The sequence below is a fragment of the Bufo gargarizans genome, chromosome 5 (genome assembly GCF_014858855.1).
Source record: "Bufo gargarizans isolate SCDJY-AF-19 chromosome 5, ASM1485885v1, whole genome shotgun sequence".
NCBI classification, from domain to species: Eukaryota; Metazoa; Chordata; class Amphibia; order Anura; family Bufonidae; genus Bufo; species Bufo gargarizans.
This window is the reverse complement of record NC_058084.1, coordinates 316,644,604-316,663,072: the sequence shown is the minus strand read 5'-3', so window position 1 is coordinate 316,663,072 and position 18,469 is coordinate 316,644,604. Positions and strand designations below refer to the sequence as shown.

Sequence of the window (18,469 nt, the reverse complement as noted above, 5' to 3'; positions counted from 1 at the left end):
TTAGAGAAGAACGTGTCTTTATCCGAAAGGGTCAAAAGCTGACATATAACAAATTAATGTAACAGAATAATAAAATATCCAAAAAATATAGACACAAATTAACAGAAAGTCGCAGAAAACCTCACATAAATACAGGATACTCCCAGACCTTTATCTGTGAGAATCAGAGTAAGGCTTCATGCACACAGCCGTGTTCCGCGGCTGAGAGCGGACCGTGGAAACCCGGCCGGGATTCCTCCTGACAGCATGAGCGCACGGCGTCATTGGTTGCTATGACACCATGCATTTCATGCAGCCGCTGCTGTACAGTAATACATTATACTAGTGTATTACTGTACAGCAGCGGCTGCATGAAGCGCACGGCGTCATAGCAACCAATGATGCCGTGCGCTCATGCTGTCAGGAGGAATCCCGGCCGGGTTTCCACGGTCCGCTCTCAGCCGCGGAACATGGCCGTGTGCATGAGGCCTATGACAAAGGAGCTAGATATATAGTAATAAAGTACATACTATTCAGACATACAGTCACAGTTCTGATTCATATAAATATAATGCAATAAAACGCTTAATTTACTTCTAAAAATCTATATTTCTTACACGGCCACGACTAAAGCTCCATCAACCAGCACAGAAATAACATGATAAGTTCCACTGGTAGACATACTTCCCATGTCTGTATCGACTGTCTAATCATGTCCCAATATTTCAGGGTCACAGGGCAAGACCATAAACAATGCATGAGAGCCACTCTAGGCAACAAGCACTTGGGCTTTGGGATCATGGGTGGAATAATGTGTGCAGATGTAGTTTCTGATCATTTGGATTCCATTTTGTTTGTTAGATAATCATCATATGTGGGTGAACTGAAGATTTGTTTGGAATTTATTGTGCAAGGGAGTTAGGTGTTGTCTGCATATTTTGTCAAGGTTATTTTGGGATTCTGATTCATTGTGGATCTGGTTATTGGCATCTCCAAGGTCTGGGTTGAGAAACAATGCGTACACAGTGACAAATATAGAGCGCATGCACTGGCTATATTCCACTAGGGAATGCAGCTCAATGTTTAAACAGTATAAAAGTTGGATCTTACGAGGGGACACCTTGCATAGGAGCATAATCAGGACGTCCCAGCTGATGGGTTGTTGTCAGATAATGTCTGCTCTATTGGTGATGTAGGTTCTTATGCTTTGTATATAGATAATTGCAAAAGAAGGACATATTTGACTGATTACTATTGCCTTAATAAAATATACCCCAAAAAATATATATATTACAATTCTCAAACTGGTGTGTGTGTAGTCTCTCTTTAAACAGTATCCGAACCCAAAGTAAAACACAGCTGTCACGTGTCAGTTGTGCTCCTGTCCCAACCATCTCCATATGAATATTCTCCTTTAATATTATCCCACTTTATTTTTCTACAATGTCTGCGTGACGATGTTTATGCTCAAAAGTAGGAATCTGTAATCTGACATATGCAACAGGAGGTTGTCTGGGTACTGTCGTTGTAATAGCTATGTTTTCTGTCTATGAAGAATGCCCTATTCTTGGTGGAAGTGTCCAGTGTTGGTGGTTTATTGTTTTTGGTGAACCATTTTTCATTTTCCTAAAAAAAAAAAAATCTTGGATAAATGAAAATAGTTACAACGCCTGTAACGTAATGACAACCTGGAAGTGACCTAGATTCAGACATATTGTTATGAAGTTCTGTCTCAAACAATTATTATATACATGTTGCTAAATTCTGGAACTTCCCATATAATTTCTGTTACGTCAGGTTACCCGCCTATGTAGCATAATGTTATAAGAGCTGCTGAGAAGACACGGGCAGTCCCTCTGTACTCAAAGTCTAAGGATGGATTGATCTCTGTATGACGGAGAACAAGACATTACAGGTTAGCTCTATGTTCTCATTTTATGGTCTATAGTATTTATTCATTTTAAAACTTTTTGGGGGAAATCTCTATATACAAAAATAATGTTTTAACTCTCATGTTATTCATAATTTAGACAGAGAAATGTTGGATTTAGGCTGGGGTCAACAAAAGGTTTAATGAGCGTAGGACCTTTCTTTTCATCCAGACATTAATAGTGGCAGAAAATGACATTTGTTATGGCACAACTATTAAAGGGGTTGTCGGGGTTCAGAGCTGAACCCGGACATACCCATATTTTCACACAGGCAGCCCCTATCTCATGCTCCGATGCGCTCCCTTGCCCTGTGCTAGATCGCGCAGGGCAAGGGCTCTTTTGTTTACAATAACACACTCCCGGGCGGAGGCTTCTGCCCAGCAGTGTGTTCAGTGATGCCACCAGCTCAGATGGGCCTGCTTTAGCGCTGCCCTAGCGTTAAAGCCCACCCATCAATGCCGGTGACATCACCAGGCTTCCTGGCAGCCCCATGGAGAGCCCGGTTCATCACTGGAACTCCTGAAAATGCCTTTGCATGAACTGCTCCGATGCTTAAGTCAGGGGGGCTGCCTGGGTAAAAATTGAGGTATGTCCGGGTTCAGCTCTGAACCTGGGCAACCCCTTTAAGTGTTGCATATGTTGTAAAAGTTTCAGAAAATTGGTGTAAAGACACAAACAAATTTCCTCTTCATACATACTAAATAAGCAATTGGATCTATTCATGCATCAGTTTTTGGTTAATGGGACATAGTAACAGAGTAATATAGTTTATAAGGCCAAAAAAAGACATCTGTCCATCCAGTTCGGCCTGTTATCCTGCAAGTTGATCTAGAGCAGAGGTAGGCAACTCCCAGTATGAATATTTGCTCTTCTCTTCTAAGAACTCTCATAGAAATGAATGAAGCATGCTGGGAATTGTAGTTTCACAACAGCTGGGAGTCAGAGGTTGCCTACCCCTGATCTAGAGGAAGGCAAAAAAAAGTGAAATAGAAGCCAATTTTACCCACTTAGAGGAAAAAAATTCCTTCCTGACTCCAATCAGGCAATCAGAATAACTCCCTGGATCAACGACCCCTCTCTAGTAGCTATAGCCTGTAATATTATTATATTCCAGAAATACAACCAGACCCCTCTTGAACTCTTTTAGTGAACTCACTACCTCCTCAGGCAGAGAGTTCCATAGTCTCACTGCTCTTACAGTAAAGAATCCTCTTCTATGTATGTGTACAAACCCTCTTTCCTCCAGACGCAGAGGATGCCCCCTTATCACAGATGATGGGAGAGATCTCTGTACTGACCCCTGATATATTTACACATAGTTATTAGATCTCCCCTCAGTCGTCCTTTTTCTAAACTGAATAACCCTAATTTTGATAATCTTTCAGGGTACTGTAGTCCCCCCCCATTCCAGTTATTACTTTAGTTGCCCTCCTCTGAACCCTATCCAGCTCTGCTATGTCTGCCTTGTTCATAGGAACCCAGAACAGTACACAGTACTCCATGTGTGGTCTGACTAGTGATTTGTAAAGTGGTAGGACTATGTTCTCATCACGGGCATCTTATGCCCCTTTTGATGCAACCTATTATCTTATTGGCCTTGGCAGCAGCTGCCTGACACTGGTTTCTACAGCTTAGTTTGCTGTTCGCTAAAATTCCTAGGCCCTTTTCCATGTCAGTGTTACCCAGCGTTTTACCATTTAGTATGTACGGGTGACTTGCATTATTCCTTCCCATGTGCATAACCTTATATTTGTCAATGTTAAACCTTATCTGCCACTTCTCTGCCCAAGCCTCCAATCTATCCTGATCCCTCTGTAGCAGTATAATGTCCTCTTACATGTTAATTACTTTACACAGTTTAGTGTAGGGCTGCAGTAAACGATTATTTTAGAAATTGAGTATTCTATCGATTATTTTTACGATTAATTGAGTATTCTAATAAGAAAAAATGAATTAATAGACAGTTTTCCTTTATAAAAACTCATAAGACCCCCTGCCATCAGTCCCCAACACCCTTCGTTCCCCCCTGTGCGATCATCCCAAGTGCATCAGTTCCCCTCAGTGCCATCAGCTTCCCCCCCCCCATTCAATCAGCTCCCCCAGAGCCTTCAGCTCTCCCCACTCAGTGCCATCAGCTTCACTCCCCCACCCCAGTGCCATCAGCTCCACTCCCCCAGTGCCTTCAGCTCTCCCTACTCAGTGCCATCAGCTCCACTCCCCTTTGTGCCATCGTCTCTCCCCCCTTGTGCCATCATCTCTCCCCCTTGTGTCATAGTCTCTGCCACTGGCACTATTGATGAGGCACTGTGACTGGCGCTATTGATGAGAGCACTGTGACTGGCGCTATTGATGAAGGCACTGTGGCTGGCACTATTGATGAGGGCACTGTGGCTGGCACTATTGGGGGGGCACTGTTGCTGGCACTATTGATGACGGCACTGTGGCTGGCACTATTAATGAGGGTACTGTGTCTGGCACTATTGATGGGGACACTGTGGTTGGCACTATTGATGAGGTTACTGTGGGGGCACTGTTCCTGGTGGCCTTTTGACTGGAACTATTCATGGTGATTCTCTGTTTGGAGCCATTCATGGGAGCAATCTGGTTGGCACTATACAAAAGGGTCCTCTAGCTGCCATTATATATGGTGACACAAACTGGCACTAGTCATAAAAGCACTCTCACATGCTTTTTTATATTGTGGGAACCCTGGCTGGCTCTATTTATGGGCACCTTTACTTCTTTTCTTGTTTTATCCTGGGATCTCGAGGACACGCCCCCTGCAAGCTGGAGCTGCAGCTTCCACACAGAGCTTCTGTCCCAGCACCCAGAGCTGTGCCCGTCCATGCAGCCCTCCCTTCTTCTGACACCCGGAGTGCACAGCGTTAGACGCGCCCCCACCCCCTTGCTGTCACCAACTCACATTTCCAGCAGGGGAGCTGCCGACACTCCACCGTTTTGCGCTGCTCTGGGCCTGACGTCACAAAGCTCATCAGGTCGTGGCGTGTGTATGTCAGGAGGTCAGTGCAGCGCGCCACCATGGACGTGTCGTGGAGCGTCTGGAGGCCCCCTGCTCGAAAAGGTGGGTATTGCGGGCCAGCGGGAGGCCACGGAGCAGGGGTAATAGCAAGCTCTTCACTCCCGCTCCGTGGTCACGTGAAACAAACAAATCCTCGATGCAAAATATTTGCATCGAGGATTTTTAGTGTCGAATTACTCTATTTAATCGAGTATTCGTTGCAGCCCTAGTTTAGTGTCATCTGCAAAAATGTATACTTTACTATGCAAGCCTTCTACAAGTTCATTAATAAATATATTGAAGAGAATAGGGCCCAATACTGACGCCTGAGGTACTCCAGTAATGACAGTGACCCAATCTGAGTGTGTTTGCTATAACTGAGCCAGTTACTTACCCACATACAGACATTTTCTCCCAGTCCAAGCATTCTCATTTTATATACTAACCTTTCATGCGGTACACATGGAATTGTGAGCTCTGCTCAGGGCCAAGTGGAACAAGCACATTAAGCTGACCAAACCAGCTGAAGATGGGTAAAACCTCAAGAGACCGATCCAGAGACACCCCTGGACCACTTAAAACTGGACCCAGCCAGGGAGAAATGGACAAATTTGTCCGAAAACAAACTGTACTGGCCGGAAAGCATGGAGCTAAGATGGCTGGCGGTCAGGAGTATTAACACCCAAGCGGCTGGTTACAGATATGGAGGGACTCTGATCACCTTGTCTTCACTCAGAGACTCACTCAACTTCTCTTGAATTATTATTAAAACTCAGGGACTCACCTGGATATGGACTCTCAAGATTTAGAGATAAGTAGAGGTTTAACTACATACTAACTAAAAAAAATAAAAATAAAAATGTTATATTGTGTAAGACAAAGTGATATAAGCATTTATATCAAGGCTGGGACCCCCACATGTGTACCCATTTTTTATATACTTGCTCGTTTAGCACACTACGGACTCTGGTTTTGGTCCCCCCCCCCCATCTAACAGGGGCATCGCATAGATGCTGCTCCTGGGAGATACATTGCGATTTGTATGGATTTTCTCACAAGTTTTGAAAAGTACCTGCTTTATAAGGGCTACAGTTTTTTTGTTACCCCACATTCACTACCCCATTCCCCTTACTACTTCCTCCTCTCCTTCGGGAAAAAAGAAGAGGACCTAGATCTTGATGAAATAATTGACTATGGCTGACATAAAAATATGTATTTTTAGCGTTAGGGGGTTGAATGCACCACCTAAGAGAACACAGATCTGCCAATTTCTTAAAAAACAAAAGGTGAATATTGCTCTCCTACAAGAAACTTACTTTAGACAAGGATATATTCTACACTTATCTCATATGGTATTTAACCAATGGTTTCACAGCACCTCTTTATCTCAATAATGATACACAAAAATACACCTTTGGTGGTGCAGTCGACTCTCGCAGATGATGAGGCACGTTATTTGTTTATAAAAGCGATATTGGGAACACAAAAAATAACAGTGAAAAACATGTATGCTCCCAACATATCTAAAGCTGATTGGATTAAAAATACACTGTCCATATTTCAAACATTCGCTGAGTGAGTGATAATTATGGGAGGAGATATAAATGTGGCTCTAGACCCCACGATAGATACATCGGGAGGTACCTCATCGGTATCTCAAATAGCTTTACGAAAAATTAAAACACAACTTGCTAACACAGGGCTTGTAGATGTCTGGAGAGCATTGCACTCAACAACTAAGGAGTACACCTTTTACTCGGTAGCTCATACATCCTACCAAAGGTTGGACTACTTATTTGTCCCCCCACATTTACTTTCCAGGTGCTCCCGGACATCTATAGGCAATATACTGCTATCAGACCATGCCCCGGTGTTTGTGGAGATTAGAGTGGCTTCCCTTTTCAAAACTTACTTTACATGTAGACTAGACAAAACTTTGCTAAGTAATCAAGAAAATATGAAAGCAATTCTAAAACATATAGAAGAATACTTATCTTTCAATGGGGGGGGGGGGGGGGGGGGGAGCAGTGCAATCAGGTCTCGTCTGGGAAGCACACAATGCAGTTGTCAGGGGCCACCTTATCTCCCTAAGCTCTTACCTTAAAAACCAAAAGGGAGGTACAATTATAACATTACAGAGAAAACACTCCATAAAAGACATATTAACCTAGGGGTGCTGGAACGCCTCAACCAGCTACGATCGGAAATAAAAAATATTCTGAATTCAAGGACAGATAAACTTTATCTGTCTGCTAAATTCAAATACTATGCCCATGGAGACAAGATCTCAAAATTCATGATGGCTAGTTTGAAAAAACGGGAAACACACTCATATATCCATTCTATTAAAAACGCTTCTTCCCAGACATTAATGTCCATCGACCAAATAGCTGCAAGATTCAGTGAATATTACCACTCTCTATATAACCTTAGAGAGCAACTGGGCCCCCGAGAAACTATAGAGAGGGAAAAAAATATAGGACAGTGGCTCTCAAATATTTGCCTTCCCTCCCTTACACCTAGGCAGACTATATCCCTTAAGTCTCATGCACACGACCGTGCCGCTTTTTTGTGGTCCGCAAACCGTGAATCCGCAAAAAATGGCAGCCGCCCGTGTTGCCTTCTGCAATTTGCAGAAAGGGCGCCGGCAATATAAATGCCTATTCTTGTCCACAAAGCGCGGACAAGAATAGGACATGTTATATTTTTTTTGCGGGGCCGCGGAACGGAGCCACGGATGAGGACAAAATGGCGGCTCGGATGCGGACCCAAACAACGGTCGTGTGCATGAGACCTGACACAGCCTTTTTATTTGCAGGAATTGGAGAAAGCTCTTAAATGCCCAGGACCTGATGGGCTACCCTTTACTTACTAAAGTACATTCTCTACGTTGCTACAACCTAGATTTCTGTCAGTTTGTAATGAGGCGTTAACTAAAAACACATTGCCCCCTCAAATGCTATAAGCTTTAGTCACTATCCTGCCGAAAGAGGGAAAAGACAAAAAAATTCAAAAAAAAATCATACAATGTGATTTCCTTATTTTTTTTAATTTTTTTTTATTATTCTGTCTTTCAGAGTGAGAATGCACCTACAATGTGAATTTCAGACCCCTCCATGATTTCTAAGTGGGTTTTGGCGATCCTTTCTAAACAGACTGTAACCTTGTACATTAACTGCCCAGTCATAGCTATCATCCAGCCATGTCTCAGTTATTCCATCCTATAACATAATTATCCTCCCCCCAGTCCCTAGTTTAAACACTCCTCCAATCTTCTAGCCATCATCTCCCCCCAACACAGCTGCCCCTTCCCCATTGAGGTGCAGCCCATCTCTACGATAGAGTCTATAGCCGACAGAGAAGTCAGCCCAATTCTCCAGGAACCCAAACCCCTCTCCTTCACCTGTGTGAAGTTGGCACCCCATGTTCTTAAATTTCAAAAAGAAATACACCTTTCGTTTGTGCTGCGTTTGTGCTGGTTTGTGCCGCAAAAATGAACGTTTGTGCCGGTTCAGTTCCTGAGATATTGCGCGTTAGATTTTTATGAAGCCCCGCCCATTTTCCACCCCATGTTCTTAAATTTCAAAAAGAAATACACCTTTCGTTTGTGCTGCGTTTGTGCTGGTTTGTGCTGCAAAAATTAACGTTTGCGCCGCTTTGGTTTCCGAGATATTGCGCTCGATTTGCTGAAACCCCGCCCACTTTCCACCCCATGTTCTTAAATTTCAAAAAGAAATACACCGTTCGTTTGTGCTGCGTTTGTGCTGGTTTGTGCTGCAAAAATTAACGTTTGCGGCGCTTTCGTTTCTGAGATATTGCGCGCTTGATTTGCTGAAACCCCGCCCACTTTCCACCCAATGTTTTTAAATTTCAAAAATAAATACATCATTCGTTTGTGCTGCGTTTGTGCTGGTTTGTGCAGCAAAAATTAACGTTTGCGCCGCTTTGGTTTCCGAGATATTGCGCGCTTGATTTGCTGAAACCCCGCCCACTTTCCACTCCATGTTTTTAAATTTCAAAAAGAAATACACCATTCGTTTGTGCTGCGTTTGTGCTGGTTTGTGCCGCAAAAATTAACGTTTGCGCCGCTTTCGTTTCCGAGATATTGCGCGCTTGATTTGCTGAAACCCCGCCCACTTTCCACCCCATGTTTTAAAATTTCAAAAAGAAATACACCATTCGTTTGTGCTGCGTTTGTGCTGGTTTGTGCTGCAAAAATGAACGTTTGCGCCGCTTTGGTTTCCGAGATATTGCATGCTTGATTTGATGAAACCCCGCCCACTTTCCACCCCATGTTTTTAACTCTGACTCTAGACCCCCCAGGTGTGCTGCAACTTGCCCCCCTCCCGCCCCCTTTCACAACTTTTTTTGGGGCACAAGCATATTATATTTTTTTTCTGCGTACTCTGACTGTGGCCGGGACTCTTAGCGTCACTGTTAGCGCATCGCACGCCCCACCGCTGATCAACTTCGGACGGTTGATCAGCGAGTTTGAATAAAAAAAAATATCAAATTTTTGGGCCTTTTTTTTATTTTTTTGTCTGTAAGGTTTAGGGTAAGTTCCCGAACACCCGTCCCCCCACACACACGCACACCAAATAAAGTTTATCACACACACACACACTCCCCTTTGGCCTGTCGGATGTTCTAGGCGGCATATGCCCAGCTTGCCTCCGAGTCCGAGAGCCCCAGTGAGGACGAGGATAACCCCACTTTCCTTTTGTCATCCGCGTCCTCCTCATCATCTAACAATGATGATGAGACCCCAAGGCGGCGGAGACGCCGCCAGGTGGAGCAAGGAGACCGCCATGCTAGGGACCCTGTGGCCCACACTAGTACGAGAAGCTCTGGGGCTCGTACTAGTTTTCCGGCCCACCAGTTAAGACCACCGGAGCCCCCTACCGGTGAACTTGTCTGGTATACCCCAGAGCGTTTTGAGCCCATGATTCCTGATTTTGTAGGCCAACCAGGAATCCAGATTTCCACAGTGGGCTTCACTGAATGCGACTACTTTAGTCTTTTTTTCAGTGACCCCTTTGTGAATCTGATGTTGGAGCAGACGAACCTGTACGCCCCACAGTTCATTGCTCAACATCCGGGCTCCTTTTTGGCTAGGCCCGGTGGCTGGACTCTGGTCTGTGCAGCCAAGATGAGGACGTTTTGGGGCCTCGTGCTGCATATGGGCCTATTCAAGAAACCTAGTGTCAGGCATTACTGGAGTGGGGACATCCTCTACCAGACCCCACTTTACAATTATGCAGATAATGCAGCATGTCCCCCCCAAGGTGATCCTGCCTATGACCGCCTGTACAAAATCAGGTCGGTCATCGATCACTTTGGGGCCAAATTTGTGCAGGTCTATGTACCTGGAAGGGAAGTCGCGGTTGATGAGTCTCTCATTGCTTTCAAGGGGAGACTCATTATCCGCCAGTATGTTCCCTCTAAGCGGGCGAGGTATGGCGTGAAGCTGTACAAACTTTGTGAGAGTACCTAAGGGTGCACTTACAAGTTTCGTGTGTACGAGGGGCGAGATTCCCGTATTCAACCCCCAGAATGTCCCCCCACTCTGGGTGTTAGCGGGAAACTTGTGTGGGACCTTATGCACCCACTGCTAAATAAGGGTTACCACCTTTGCGTGGATAACTTTTATACTAGTATCCCCTTGTTCCAGTCTCTTGCCGCCAGATCCACATTCTCTTGTGGGACTGTGCGGAAAAATCAACGCGGCCTCCCTGGCCACCCCCTCCAGGTACCTATCCCTAGGGGTGCGACCCGTGCACTTACCAGTGGAAACCTGTTGCTGGTCAGGCATAAGGACAAGAGGGATATCCTTATGCTGTCCACAATTCACGGTAACGGCATCACCCCTGTCCCTGTGCGAGGTACCGCGGCAACGGTCCTCAAGCCCGATTGTATCGTCGCCTACAATCGTTATATGGGAGGAGTTGATCTCTCTGATCAAGTCCTTGAGCCATATAACGCCATGCGCAAAACCCGGCATGGTATAAAAAAGTTGCGGTCTGCTTGGTGCAGGTTGCCTTGTACAACTCTTTTGTGCTGTCCCGGAGCGCTGGCAACACAGGGACATTCCTCCAGTTCTATGAGGCAGTCCTCAAGGACCGGATCTTTTCTGACCGGGAAAGAGCAGGCCAGAGTACCTCGGGAACTGGAGGCGCCCAGATCATCCCTGGCCAACACTTTCCAGGTGTGGTCCCCCATACTGGAAAGAAGGGACGAACCCAAAAAAGGTGCAGAGTGTGTCACAGGAGGGGGATACGGAAGGACACCACAACTCAATGTGACACGTGCCCCGATCATCCGGGCCTCTGCATTATTGGTTGCTTCAAGGAGTACCACACTTCCATGGAGTACTACATTTATGTTCCTCTTCCCCATTTTAGCCCCTGACAATCGGATATAAAACTATGGGGATACTAGTATAAAAGTTATCCACGTGCAGGTGGTAGCCCTTATCTAGCAGTGGGTGCATAAGGTCCCACACAAGTTTCCCGCTAACACCCAGAGTGGGGGAACCTTCTGGGGGTTAAATACGGGAATCTCGCCCCTTGTACACACGAAACTTGTAAGTGCACCCTGAGGTACTCTCACAAAGTTTGTACAGCTTCACGCCATACCTCGCCCGCTTAGAGGGAACATACTGGCGGATAATGAGTCTCCCCTTGAAAGCAATGAGAGACTCATCAACCGCGACTTCCCTTCCAGGTACATAGACCTGCACAAATTTGGCCCCAAAGTGATCGATGACCGACCTGATTTTGTACAGGCGGTCATAGGCAGGATCACCTTGGGGGGGACATGCTGCATTATCTGCATAATTGTAAAGTGGGGTCTGGTAGAGGACGTCCCCACTCCAGTAATGCCTGACACTAGGTTTCTTGAATAGGCCCATATGCAGCACGAGGCCCCAAAACGTCCTCATCTTGGCTGCACAGACCAGAGTCCAGCCACCGGGCCTAGCCAAAAAGGAGCCCGGATGTTGAGCAATGAACTGTGGGGCGTACAGGTTCGTCTGCTCCAACATCAGATTCACAAAGGGGTCACTGGAAAAAAGACTAAAGTAGTCGCATTCAGTGAAGCCCACTGTGGAAATCTGGATTCCTGGTTGGCCTACAAAATCAGGAATCACGGGTTCAAAACGCTCTGGGGTATACCAGACAAGTTCACCGGTAGGGGGCTCCGGTGGTCTTAACTGGTGGGCCGGAAAACTAGTACGAGCCCTAGAGCTTCTCGTACTAGTGTGGGCTACAGGGTCCCTAGCATGGCGGTCTCCTTGCTCCACCTGGCGGCGTCTCCGCCGCCTTGGGGTCTCATCATCATTGCTAGATGATGAGGAGGACGCGGATGACTAAAGGAAAGTGGGGTTATCCTCGTCCTCACTGGGGCTCTCGGAGGCAAGCTGGGCATATGCCGCCTAGAACATCCGACAGGCCATAGGGGAGTGTGTGTGTGTGTGATAAACTTTATTTGGTGTGCGTGTGTGTGGGGGGATGGGTGTTCGGGAACTTACCCTAAACCTTACAGACAAAAAAATAAAAAAAGCCCCAAAAATGTGATTTTTTTAAAAATTCAAACTCGCTGATCAACCGTCTGAAGTTGATCAGCGGTGGGGCGTGCGATGCGCTAACAGTGACGCTAAGAGTGCCGGCCACAGTCAGCGTACGCAAAAAAAATATATATAATATGCTTGTGCCCCAAAAAAAGTTGTGAAAGGGGGCGGGAGGGGGGCAAGCTGCAGCACACCTGGGGGGTCTAGAGTCAGGGTTAAAAACATGGGGTGGAAAGTGGGCGGGGTTTCAGAAAATCAAGCACGCAATATCTCGGAAACCAAAGCGGCGCAAACGTTCATTTTTGCAGCACAAACGCAGCACAAACGCAGCACAAACGAATGGTGTATTTCTTTTTGAAATTTAAAAACATGGGGTGGAAAGTGGGCGGGGTTTCAGCAAATCAAGCGCGCAATATCTCAGAAAACGAAAGCGGCGCAAACGTTCATTTTTGCGGCACAAACCAGCACAAACGAATGGTGTATTTCTTTTTGAAATTTAAAAACATGGGGTGGAAAGTGGGCGGGGTTTCAGCAAATCAAGCGCGCAATATCTCGGAAACGAAAGCGGCGCAAACGTTAATTTTTGCTGCACAAACCAGCACAAACGCAGCACAAACGAATGGTGTATTTCTTTTTGAAATTTAAAAACATGGGGTGGAAAGTGGGCGGGGTTTCAGTAAATCAAGCGCGCAATATCTCGGAAACCAAAGCGGCGCAAACGTTAATTTTTGCTGCACAAACCAGCACAAACGCAGCACAAACGAATGATGTATTTATTTTTGAAATTTAAAAACATGGGGTGGAAAGTGGGCGGGGTTTCAGCAAATCAAGCGCGCAATATCTCGGAAACGAAAGCGGCGCAAACGTTAATTTTTGCAGCACAAACCAGCACAAACGCAGCACAAACGAATGGTGTATTTATTTTTGACATTTAAGAACATGGGGTGGAAAATGGGCGGGGTTTCAGAAAATCAAGCGCGCAATATCTCGGAAACGAAAGCGGCGCAAACGTTAATTTTTGATGCACAAACCAGCACAAACGCAGCACAAACGAATGGTGTATTTCTTTTTGAAATTTAAAAACATGGGGTGGAAAGTGGGCGGGGTTTCAGCAAATCAAGCGCGCAATATCTCGGAAACCAAAGCGGCGCAAACGTTCATTTTTGCAGCACAAACCAGCACAAACGCAGCACAAACGAACGGTGTATTTCTTTTTGAAATTTAAGAACATGGGGTGGAAAATGGGCGGGGCTTCATAAAAATCTAACGCGCAATATCTCAGGAACTGAACCGGCAGAAACGTTCATTTTTGCGGCACAAACCAGCACAAACGCAGCACAAACGAATGGTGGATTTATTTTTGAAATTTAAGATCATGGAGTGGAAAGTGGGCGGGGTTTCAGCAAATCAAGCGCGCAATATCTCGGAAACCAAAGCGGCGCAAACGTTCATTTTTGCAGCACAAACCAGCACAAACGCAGCACAAACGAATGGTGTATTTCTTTTTTAAATTTAAGAACATGGGGTGCCAACTTCACACAGGTCTCTCCTTCCTACACCAGTTCCTGAGCCACTTGTTAACCTCCCTAATCTCCCGCTGCATTTCTTGTGTGGCTCGTGGAACAGGTAGTATTTTGGAAAACACTACCTTTGAGGTCCTTGCCCTAAGCTTGTGACCTAAATCTTTAAAATCATGGACGAACAGTCCAATCCTATGTTTGGGGCGGAAGAGATGACTTAAAAATAGCGAATCACCCAGTTTCTTTTTTTTCTGTTCTGGCATTCACCACGTAGGAGATTTTAAGGGGGTGATTTTTACTTAATATTTTGTTTTTTTTTAACTTTCTTTTTTTTTTATGTTTATCTATTAACAATTTCCCCCCTTAGGAGCTAGAATCTGGGATCTTTTAATCCCTTGTCCTATTCACCCTAATAGAGCTCTATTAGGGTGAATAGGACTTCACACTGTTCCTGCTGCCCTGTGCATAGTACACACAGCAGCAGGGAGACTACCATGGCAGACAAGGCTTCAGTAGTGTCCTGGCTTCCATGGTAACCGATTGGAGCCCCCGGATTATAATGCTGGTGCTCCAATCAGAAGCTGCCACTGCCACCAATGAGGAGGAGGGGAGGGGACCCTGTCGCCACTGCCACCAATGTTTTTAATACTGGGGAGGAGGGCGCATTGCACCACCAATGATAGGTAACTTTTAATACAGGAGGCAGGTGCCGGCAGCAGAATCACATAGCCAGCACCCTGCCTCTAAAAGAGAGCTGCGATCAGCGGCAGTTAACCCCTCGGGTGCGGCACCTGAGGGGTTAACTGTGGCTGATCGCAGCGCCCTTTCATAGAGGCAGGGTGCCGGCTATGTGATTCTGCCACCTGCTGTATTTGTATTAGAAGTTAACTTTCATTGGTGGCGCAGTGCGCCCGCCCCTCCTCCTCCTCCCGTCTTTCCTCATTGGCAGCGGCGGCACAGGGGGAGGGAGAGACTGCTTCCTTCTCCCCTGTGCTGCTTAGGGAACTTGGAGCGTGCTGACAGCAGTAGCAACGCAGCCCAGTATAAAAAAAATGGAAATCCTGGTATCGTATCGAAACTAGTACAAAAGTATCGATTGGGTATCGTAATTTCGATACCCGAAACAACCCTAATAAGAATCTAACTTACTGTAGTCCCCTCCTAAAGTCCCTGAATCTCAAGTCACGTAATCTAAAGTCACACACTTAATACAAGCACACACTTGAAATCAAACACATGAACGCTCACAAACTCGTGTTGTTTGTCTGCTTGTATAAGTGCAGCTCTCAAACCAGACTGCTTTTTTTCCTGTGGATTCAAAGGACTGAGCTGCCCTCAAGACTGGCTATTTAACTTCTCCTAATTAGATAGCCACACCCTAATTACCCACCTGTGCAACACCCCGGAGAAGGAAGAGAAAAATAAATAAATAAATAAATATAATCATAGTATACTCTCAGCTGCTATGAAATAAACCTGGCAGCAAAAGCAAGTCACAGTGTATAAACTACACTGTTCTGACTTGGTATAGAGTACAATATAGTCAGGCACAGACACTCAGCAATGCGCACAAATAATTTAGCTCTCACAGATACTCCCTCACAAAATCTAAAGTCACACACTTAATACAAACACACACTTGAAATCAAACATGCGAACGCTCACAAACTTGCGTTGTTTGTCTGCTTGTATAAGTGCAGCTCTCAAACCAGACTGCTTTTTTTTCTCTGGATTCAAAGGATTCCCACAGCTGGGACCCGCACCTATATCGAGAACAGAGCCCCAGAAGTAAAGGAGGGCGCGAGTGCTGGCCCCATAGAAATGAATGGGAGTGGGGGCTGCACATGCGCGGTACGCTCCCATTCACTTCTATGGGGAGCCGGCTTGGTGGTGGCCGGACCAAAATCCTCCAGCCACAACCTTGCGGGGCTCCGTTCTCTACATAGGTACCCCCATTGTCAATGATGAGACAACCTCTTTAATGGTGAATGAACTGAGGTAACATCATTCTGGGTATTAGTAGGTTCATTCATCATAAGAGCTATAAAAATTGCTGTATTTGGGCCTGATAATAGAAATAAAGCTTCATCTCTGGAAAAGACGCGACTTAGGATTGCCATTAGGCCCCATTCACACATCCGCAATTCCGCTCCGCATTTTGTGGAACGGAATTGTGGACCCATTCATTTCTATGGGGTCGCACAATGTGTGACCCAGATCCGGAATTGCGGACCCGCACTTCCGATCCCGAAAAAAATAGAACATGTCCTATTCTTGTCCGCAATAGCGGACAAGAATAGGCATATTCTCTTAGTGCCGGCAATGTGCGGTCTGCAAAATGCGGAACGCACATTGCCGCTGTCCATGTTTTGTGGATCCTCAAAAAACACACACGGATGTGTGAATGGACCCTTATCATTCATCATCACTACAACAACAAACACCGGCAAAAACATATGTGTGAAAGCACCCCCCCAGACTAACAGTAGTATAAAATGGCAGCATTCTAATTAGTTTACTGAAAAATTAAATGTTTCAGTGCTTCTATAAAGCCCTATTCAATATTAATATAGTACAGCTGAAACATCTCATCCGTATGGGTGAATAGTCATTCTTTTGCACTGAACTGGAGTATTACCTTTTTAAACTACTATTGGTTAGTGAGGAACCTATAGTCGAGGTACCAGGGGCTTGCAACCCCTTTCTACATTGGTCTCTTATAGGCTTGCTATTTTTTGCTTGTCTTTATACTCATACGAGTGCCAGCATTGTGCTTGACAAACTGGAATGTATGAAGAGGACTCATTGCTGATCAGATCAGATTCAGCTTAGTGACTTTTACTCAGCTTAGCTTAGCTCAGCATAGTACAGCTCAGAATACAGTAGCAGTATTTCCCTAAGTCATGGGTGGTGGTACCAGGTCTACCCCACCAGCCTGAGAATGAACACCCTAATTGGGTGCCTATAGCCCCTGGCAGTAAACTGGCTGTGTCTCACAAATCCCATTTGTTGTGATTAGAAATGAGCAAAGTTTTCAAAAATTCATTTAGATCGCTTTTTGCCAAAATTTTTTTTAAAAATGTGCTTTTTTACTAATTACTTTGTCATGAAACGCATTAAATCAGGTCTTTCCTGGCCTTGACCATACTGTAGTTACAGCTCCACATGTTAGAGCTGGCAGGAACTGTACCAGGACTGACCCATCTTCTACTCAATATACGTTTGCAGGGCTGGTACAGCTTTTTTAGAGAAGTATTGAAATGTAGGATGTTCACAAATGCTATGAGGGCGAGTTAGAAAAATTGGGATATAGATCAAGAGGGAGACAGATGCTGGGTCTCTTCCCCTATTTTTCCCTATGTTCTAATTCTCACTGAAACCCTCTCTGTTATGTCCCTGGGTGTCCCTTTTCAAATAAGGCGATGACTGCCCAGCTTCCGGAATTAAATTCAATCACTTTGGACGTGCTGTCTCCAGTTTATAATTTTTTAATTTTTTCTCATCTTTTGTTATGACTGCCCAGCTTCAGTCAGAGAAGAACACACACAATGGTACACACGTAAATACCAAAAAACACTCGTCCCGACGCATTTCAATAGCATTCAGCCAAATCATCAGGGGACAGATAAATCCACAAATAGTAACAGTAGCCAAGTAAGTCAAAAGTTCAGGTCGCTTCCGAGTTCACTAAAACAACCGAACGTTGGCCCAATAAAACTGAAAAACATTGGTGGCTTGAATAAACACTCAAATTTCATCTTGCAAATTACTTAAGAGTGCCGTGACTGTTTTATTGGTACCATTTTGTGGTACATACGCCTTTTTGATCGCTTGGTGTTGCACTTTTTGTGATATAAGGTGACAAAAATTGCTTTTTTTGACACAGTTCTTTTTTTTATGTTTATAGAGCCGGTCGTTACTGATGCAGTGATACCTAATAGGTGTAGTTTATTTATTTATTTCATTTTTTAATCTCTTATAAATGAGCGGATATGGGAAAGGGCAATAAATTTTATTTTTTATTTACATTTTATTTTATTTTTTTACTTTTTTTATTTTCACACTTTTTTATCAAGTCCCACTTGGATCTTGAAGATCCAGTGGGGCTGATGGCTGTACTATGCTTTGCAATGCTCTTGCAGTGCAGCAGCCCAATGGTTGAAAGAGGGAGCCCCCTCCCTCCCTCCGTTAACCCCTTGGATGCCGCTGACATCTAAGGGCTTACAGCAGAGTGTCAGCATACAGCTGACACTCGCTGCTGATGGCGGCAGATCAGGAACGGAGCTGCCGCCATCACAAATAGCAGAGGGACAAAGTAGGGGGACCCACCAGGGCTGGGGAGGGTGTTCGAAATGGGGGCAGGGCCAGCACAGATTGGTGTAGGGCCGGCACAGAGGAAACACAGCCACAACGTATGGGCACCAGGGAAGACATCACATCAAGGGGCAGACAG

The 18,469-nt window shown here is 45.2% G+C and overlaps 1 protein-coding gene across 2 annotated transcripts in view; it reads left to right on the top strand.

Annotated features, from left to right (window-relative positions):
• The first annotated feature begins 1,811 nt into the window (after positions 1-1,811).
• The window catches only part of LOC122938310 (mas-related G-protein coupled receptor member H-like), a 39,650-nt gene continuing 22,992 nt past the window's right edge, over positions 1,812-18,469 (top strand). The window contains exon 1 of one of the 2 annotated variants that reach the window (XM_044293731.1): positions 1,812-1,894. The gene's annotated coding sequence lies outside the window, so the exon portion shown is untranslated. The remainder of the gene's footprint in view (positions 1,895-18,469) is intronic. The other variant, XM_044293732.1, reaches the window with a different exon arrangement.